Genomic DNA, 7,500 nt, shown 5'->3' with positions numbered 1-7,500 from the left:
TGTCCAACGGCCTCACGGCCGATGGGCGTCGTACGGCTCCACACCGGAGCGGACAGGCAGTCGGGCGAAAGTCATTCAAAACCGGCGCCAGGCGCCAGGTGCCGCAGGCCAGCCGCTCCAGCGCTTCAGCGCTCGTACCACACAACACTGCCGTTAGTTTTGAGACGAACGCGTGGTTCCGCACGCGGCGCTCGGCTACTGCGAGCCGTACAGGTAGCGTGTTGCGCGACACGACACGCACATCGAAAGACATGCAGTCTAGTCGGTAATGATCCTTCCGCAGGTTCACCTACGGAAACCTTGTTACGACTTTTACTTCCTCTAAATGATCAAGTTTGGTCATCTTTCCGGTAGCATCGGCAACGACAGAGTCAATGCCGCGTACCAGTCCGAAGACCTCACTAAATCATTCAATCGGTAGTAGCGACGGGCGGTGTGTACAAACGGCAGGGACGTAATCAACGCGAGCTTATGACTCGCGCTTACTGGGAATTCCTCGTTCATGGGGAACAATTGCAAGCCCCCAATCCCTAGCACGAAGGAGGTTCAGCGGGTTACCCCGACCTTTCGGCCTAGGAAGACACGCTGATTCCTTCAGTGTAGCGCGCGTGCGGCCCAGAACATCTAAGGGCATCACAGACCTGTTATTGCTCAATCTCGTGCGGCTAGAAGCCGCCTGTCCCTCTAAGAAGAAAAGTAATCGCTGACAGCACGAAGGATGTCACGCGACTAGTTAGCAGGCTAGAGTCTCGTTCGTTATCGGAATTAACCAGACAAATCGCTCCACCAACTAAGAACGGCCATGCACCACCACCCACCGAATCAAGAAAGAGCTATCAATCTGTCAATCCTTCCGGTGTCCGGGCCTGGTGGAGTTTCCCGTGTTGAGTCAAATTAAGCCGCAGGCTCCACTCCTGGTGGTGCCCTTCCGTCAATTCCTTTAAGTTTCAGCTTTGCAACCATACTTCCCCCGGAACCCAAAAGCTTTGGTTTCCCAGAGGCTGCCCGCCGAGTCATCGGAGGAACTGCGGCGGATCGCTGGCTGGCATCGTTTATGGTTAGAACTAGGGCGGTATCTGATCGCCTTCGAACCTCTAACTTTCGTTCTTGATTAATGAAAACATACTTGGCAAATGCTTTCGCTTCTGTTCGTCTTGCGACGATCCAAGAATTTCACCTCTAACGTCGCAATACGAATGCCCCCGCCTGTCCCTATTAATCATTACCTCGGGTTCCGAAAACCAACAAAATAGAACCGAGGTCCTATTCCATTATTCCATGCACACAGTATTCAGGCGGGCTTGCCTGCTTTAAGCACTCTAATTTGTTCAAAGTAAACGTGCCGGCCCACCGAGACACTCAATAAAGAGCACCCTGGTAGGATTTCAACGGGGTCCGCCTCGGGACGCACGAGCACGCACGAGGCGGTCGCACGCCTTCGGCTCGCCCCACCGGCAGGACGTCCCACGATACATGCCAGTTAAACACCGACGGGCGGTGAACCAACAGCGTGGGACACAAATCCAACTACGAGCTTTTTAACCGCAACAACTTTAATATACGCTATTGGAGCTGGAATTACCGCGGCTGCTGGCACCAGACTTGCCCTCCAATAGATACTCGTTAAAGGATTTAAAGTGTACTCATTCCGATTACGGGGCCTCGGATGAGTCCCGTATCGTTATTTTTCGTCACTACCTCCCCGTGCCGGGAGTGGGTAATTTGCGCGCCTGCTGCCTTCCTTGGATGTGGTAGCCGTTTCTCAGGCTCCCTCTCCGGAATCGAACCCTGATTCCCCGTTACCCGTTACAACCATGGTAGGCGCAGAACCTACCATCGACAGTTGATAAGGCAGACATTTGAAAGATGCGTCGCCGGTACGAGGACCGTGCGATCAGCCCAAAGTTATTCAGAGTCACCAAGGCAAACGGACCGGACGAGCCGACCGATTGGTTTTGATCTAATAAAAGCGTCCCTTCCATCTCTGGTCGGGACTCTGTTTGCATGTATTAGCTCTAGAATTACCACAGTTATCCAAGTAACGTGGGTACGATCTAAGGAACCATAACTGATTTAATGAGCCATTCGCGGTTTCACCTTAATGCGGCTTGTACTGAGACATGCATGGCTTAATCTTTGAGACAAGCATATGACTACTGGCAGGATCAACCAGGGAGCTGCGTCAACTAGAGCTGAGCAGCCGGCCGCCCGGGAGTGTGTCCCGGGGGCCCGCGCGAACACGCAAGCGTCCGCTCAATTATTCTGCAAACAGGAGGAGGCTGAGCTCCCCTGCACAACACACCTCGAAACCCTCTCAGGTCCCGGCGGCGCGCAGCGCCGTCCTAAGTACTTGGTCGGGTTCGAGAGAGGCGCAATCGCCCGGAGTTAGGCGAGTAGACGCTTTAGGTGCGACCACCCGTGCTCCCAACTGAGCTTGCCGCTGCCGACAGAGGCCCGGGAGCGTGCTGTCGTGGCATTGCCGGCGGGAGACAACACGCGCCACCTACGGTGACCGGCAGCTCCAACGCCAGCGCCACAGAAGGACAAAAAGCCCCACTTGGGTGCCGAAGCGAACTCTCCCAGCACAGCGCACGCGCCAACACGTCCGCACAGCTGCGATACAAACCACCTGCGAGAACCGCTGGGGCGACCGAGCAGCAGACGGCGTCGCGGCGCCGAGCGCCGGGCGGCGGCGCATCCTCAGCGCACAAAGTCCTCAATCGGACCAGCACACTGCAGATGGCCACCGCGCTTCGCACCGGGCCCGCGAGGACCTACTGTGGCCGCAAGGCGCCGCGAGCAGGGGGCGCCGGCGCGCAGCTGCGCCGCCTGCCGCGTCCGTCGGCCGGCGCGCCTGCCACTGGCCGCCCCCACCAGCCGGCTGTGGCGCGTGCGCCCACGCACCGCGCTGCCAGCACGCCGGGCGGCCCCCCCTCACCGGCCGGGGACGGTCCCACCCAGCCACCGCCGCGTATCGCCTCACACCCAGATCCCCTTTCACGTTCGTGGGCATGGTGGGTCCCCTTTCACGTTCGTGGGCATGGTGGGTATCCCTGAAACAACCGGTTAATAGCTCGACCGATCGTCGCCAACACTGATTCACCTCTAGCGAGAACAACCGCACCACAACGGGTTACCAGTTGTTCATTTGCGTAACGTCACCAGCAAACGTACACGTCCATCGCCATTTGCAACGAGTATTGCATGCCTGTGTCAGGTGTCACAACACACTACGTCTGCCCACATAGACGCAACAACATGTGCACGCCTAGAGAACACGTGGAAGGTCGACCCCGTACGTATGCGGTGTCCATTGCGCGAACGACTGTCAGCCGGCCTCTGCAGCATGTCGCAGATGTGGAACACGGTGCAACATGCTATCACGGTGTGTGAGAAGAGACGACTACGTCCGAATACACGCTCCACTACATCAACAGACTGCTCATGCTGATCGCCATACAGGGCGTCCGTTCCTCCCACACGTCTGTATGGCGTACCACACTGCAATCCAGCTCTTATAGGGAGACGACACGTAGCTGCGTGCACAATATTTGGACTGTATGGTCCGCCGTTGCTAGGCGCAGTCGTCATACGGTCACATGTGCCACGATGTATCATTCAGTACATACGGACCAATGTGCAGTACAGTTTGTGGGTTTTGCGTACATTGGCGGACAGGTGACAGGCCGTACCACAACGTAGGCTGAGTACGTCGGCATGCGAAGGGCGTTGAACATGCAAACTTCTCACCGACCAGCTTGCGAAGGCAGGGGGGAAGGGGGGGGGGCATGTACGTCCTGCTGCTATCCACATTACAGTGTATAGCAGGAGCATGTGGAAAGTCAGCAACACCTGCAAGGTGTTTAACATGACGCGATACACAGGGGACCGGGCAGTGCGAGTAGCGAACTATATTGCGAGGGTTGCGGTTAGGCAACACTACACTAATTTAACGAGTTGCATAACAATTACAGAGCAGGTTCAGCGACAACGTGCGTCAGGTTACGGCGCAATATAGTTTAGGTTACGGCGCACTTTAGGTTAGGTTAAGGCATATTATAGGTTAGGTTAAGGCATATTATAGGTTAGGTTAAGGCATATTATAGGTTAGGTAAAGGCATATTATAGGTTAGGTAAAGGCATATTATAGGTTAGGTAAAGGCATATTATAGGTTAGGTAAAGGCATATTATAGGTTAGGTAAAGGCATATTATAGGTTAGGTTAAGGCATATTATAGGTTAGGTTAAGGCATATTATAGGTTAGGTTAAGGCATATTATAGGTTAGGTTAAGGCATATTATAGGTTAGGTTAAGGCATATTATAGGTTAGGTTAAGGCATATTATAGGTTAGGTTAAGGCATATTATAGGTTAGGTTAAGGCACAACATGGGTTACGTTAAGGCACAACATGGGTTACGTTAAGGCACAACATGGGTTACGTTAAGGCACAACATGGGTTACGTTACGGCACAACATGGGTTACGTTACGGCACAACATGGGTTACGTTACGGCACAACATGGGTTACGTTACGGCACAACATGGGTTACGTTACGGCACAACATGGGTTACGTTACGGCACAACATGGGTTACGTTACGGCACAACATCGGTTACGTTACGGCACAACATGGGTTACGTTACGGCACAACATGGGTTACGTTACGGCACAACATGGGTTACGTTAAGGCACAACATCGGTTACGTTACGGCACAACATGGGTTACGTTAAGGCACAACATCGATTACGTTACGGCACAACATCGGTTACGTTACGGCACAACATCGGTTACGTTACGGCACAACATCGGTTACGTTACGGCACAACATCGGTTACGTTACGGCACAACATCGGTTACGTTACGGCACAACATGGGTTACGTTACGGCACAACATCGGTTACGTTACGGCACTACATGGGTTACGTTACGGCACTACATGGGTTACATTAAGGCACAAATTAGGTTAGGTTAAGGCACAAATTAGGTTAGGTTAAGGCACAAATTAGGTTAGGTTAAGGCACAAATTAGGTTAGGTTAAGGCACAAATTAGGTTAGGTTAAGGCACAAATTAGGTTAGGTTAAGGCACAAATTAGGTTAGGTTAAGGCACAAATTAGGTTAGGTTAAGGCACAAATTAGGTTAGGTTAAGGCACAATTTAGGTTAGGTTAAGGCACAAATTAGGTTAGGTTAAGGCACAAATTAGGTTAGGTTAAGGCACAAATTAGGTTAGGTTAAGGCACAAATTAGGTTAGGTTAAGGCGCAACGTAGGTTAGGTTAAGGCGCAACGTAGGTTAGGTTAAGGCGCAACGTAGGTTAGGTTAAGGCGCAACGTAGGTTAGGTTAAGGCGCAACGTAGGTTAGGTTAAGGCGCAACGTAGGTTAGGTTAAGGCACAACGTAGGTTAGGTTAAGGCACAACGTAGGTTAGGTTAAGGCACAACGTAGGTTAGGTTAAGGCACAACGTAGGTTAGGTTAAGGCACAACGTAGGTTAGGTTAAGGCACAACGTAGGTTAGGTTAAGGCACAACGTAGGTTAGGTTAAGGCACAACGTAGGTTAGGTTAAGGCACAACGTAGGTTAGGTTAAGGCACAACGTAGGTAAGGTTAAGGCACAACGTAGGTTAGGTTAAGGCACAACGTAGGTTAGGTTAAGGCACAATATAGGTTAGGTTAAGGTACGATATAGATTAGGTTAAGGTATGATATAGGTTAGGTTAAGGTACGATATAGGTTAGGTTAAGGTACGATATAGGTTAGGTTAAGGTACGATATAGGTTAGGTTAAGGTACGATATAGCGTAGGTTCAGATACACATTGTTGTAGGGAAAGGTGTATTGGGGGGGGGGGGGGGCGGCAGGTTCGTTGATAGTGATTATCGTAATTGGATGCCTGCGGTATTATCCGATTTGTCACGTCAGGATGCACTTTTGGCTCATGACAGGCGGCGCTCCGATTCCATGGTTGTGGCAGATCTGTGTCTTTCATTCCTGCCATTGTTTGTGTGCTGTGACAGGAGGCAGTATTGTGATGTTGGGTGCACCCCTGTGTAGGACATGTGTGGGTGTTCGTGGCTTAGCTGAGCAATGTGCGGATGTCGGAAGGGTGGGATATTGTGTTTTCTGGGTGGACCTCCCGGTCTGGTAATGATAGTGTGGATTGTGTCATGTGGCGGAGAGGATGCACTGGATGTTCTTCCATGCTGGTGGTTAGATATTGTGTGTGTGCCTGTTACAGGCAGAGAGTAGTGTGTGATAAGAGAGTAGTGTGTGATAAGAGTGTCTGGCTGACGTGTGGTTCTCATTGTGTGCAGAGTCTTTCAGCATGTATAGGGACGGTTGTATATATTATCTGTATTCTGATGGCTCTGCATCTATTACTAATCAGTGCCGTGTATACGGTTACTCTGGTTCCAGTCGAAACTGTTCTATCTCTGTACATTAGTGACACTGCGGCTCCACTATGTTGCCGCCCCTGTCGGCCGTTTCCCCCAGTGTATGGCTAATGATTATCAGGAATCAGTCTATTAGTCAATACCGGTAGTGTGACGACGTCAAATGTCCGGGATGGGGGAAGCTACACCCTTCCCGTGGGTCAGGGCCTAGAAAGACTCTTCCCACGCAGGAGACTCGGACTGTCGTTACTCTTCCGAGACATATATGTGCCCAGCGTTTTTTGCGACTGCGAGTGCAACGCCAGGAGGCTCGGACTGTCGTTACTCTTCCGAGACATATATGTGCCCAGCGTTTTTTGCGACTGCGAGTGCAACGCCAGGAGGCTCGGACTGTCGTTACTCTTCCGAGAAATATATTTGCCCAGCGTTTTTTGCGACTGCGAGTGCAACGCCCACGGGTGCCGACATGGATGGGGCGCTTCCTAGCTGATGGCTCAGCATGTGAATCCGTACAGTGAGCAATGCGATCGCGTCTGTAGCTTGTACGTGGTACAGCTCGCAGCTCATGAATAGGGACAGCGGGAATGTCGCATATTGGAAATATCTCTTCATGAAACGCATGTTATAGGTGTGGATTGCACCTTACGAGTGCGGGAAACGTCCGCCGTTCATCCGCTGGCGATGCGAGTTTGGCGGTTGGGGTGGGGCACGAACGGGTGCAGGTGGTGTGATTGCCGGTCCACGACTTCGTGCGGCAGAGGCACTGGCGTATGGGTGCTGTGGTCGACAGAGGCTGCATGCTTTGTGGGTGGCGTCGAAAGATGGGCACTGTGGGCCCATCGATGTCTTAGTCGGCTTGGCGTCCCATAGATGGCGGTATCGTCGTTGCAGGAGCTCATGCTGAGGGAGACCTACAGATGGCGGTATGTTTTGTGGTGCGCTCGACATGGCGGACGTAGTGTTGTCAGATTCGCATAGATGGAGTTATCGCATGTGGTTTCGCCATATTTGTATAGATGGAGGTACTGTTTTGCCAGCATGGTTGGCGTAGTTCCGGCGGATCCCTGTAGGTGGAGGTGTCCATTCTGGCCTCGATGTCAATGTC

General features: G+C 52.2%; 1 non-coding gene across 1 annotated transcript; it reads right to left on the bottom strand.

Annotated features, from left to right (window-relative positions):
• Positions 1 to 266: 266 nt before the first annotated feature.
• LOC126476936 (small subunit ribosomal RNA) lies at positions 267 to 2,176 on the bottom strand. The gene has a single exon (XR_007587368.1). It is a non-coding gene; the product is annotated as a small subunit ribosomal RNA (ribosomal RNA).
• Between the last annotated feature and the right edge of the window lie 5,324 nt (positions 2,177 to 7,500).

This window comes from Schistocerca serialis, chromosome 4 (genome assembly GCF_023864345.2).
Source record: "Schistocerca serialis cubense isolate TAMUIC-IGC-003099 chromosome 4, iqSchSeri2.2, whole genome shotgun sequence".
NCBI lineage: Eukaryota > Metazoa > Arthropoda > Insecta > Orthoptera > Acrididae > Schistocerca > Schistocerca serialis.
This window is presented reverse-complemented; position numbering and strand designations above follow the sequence as displayed.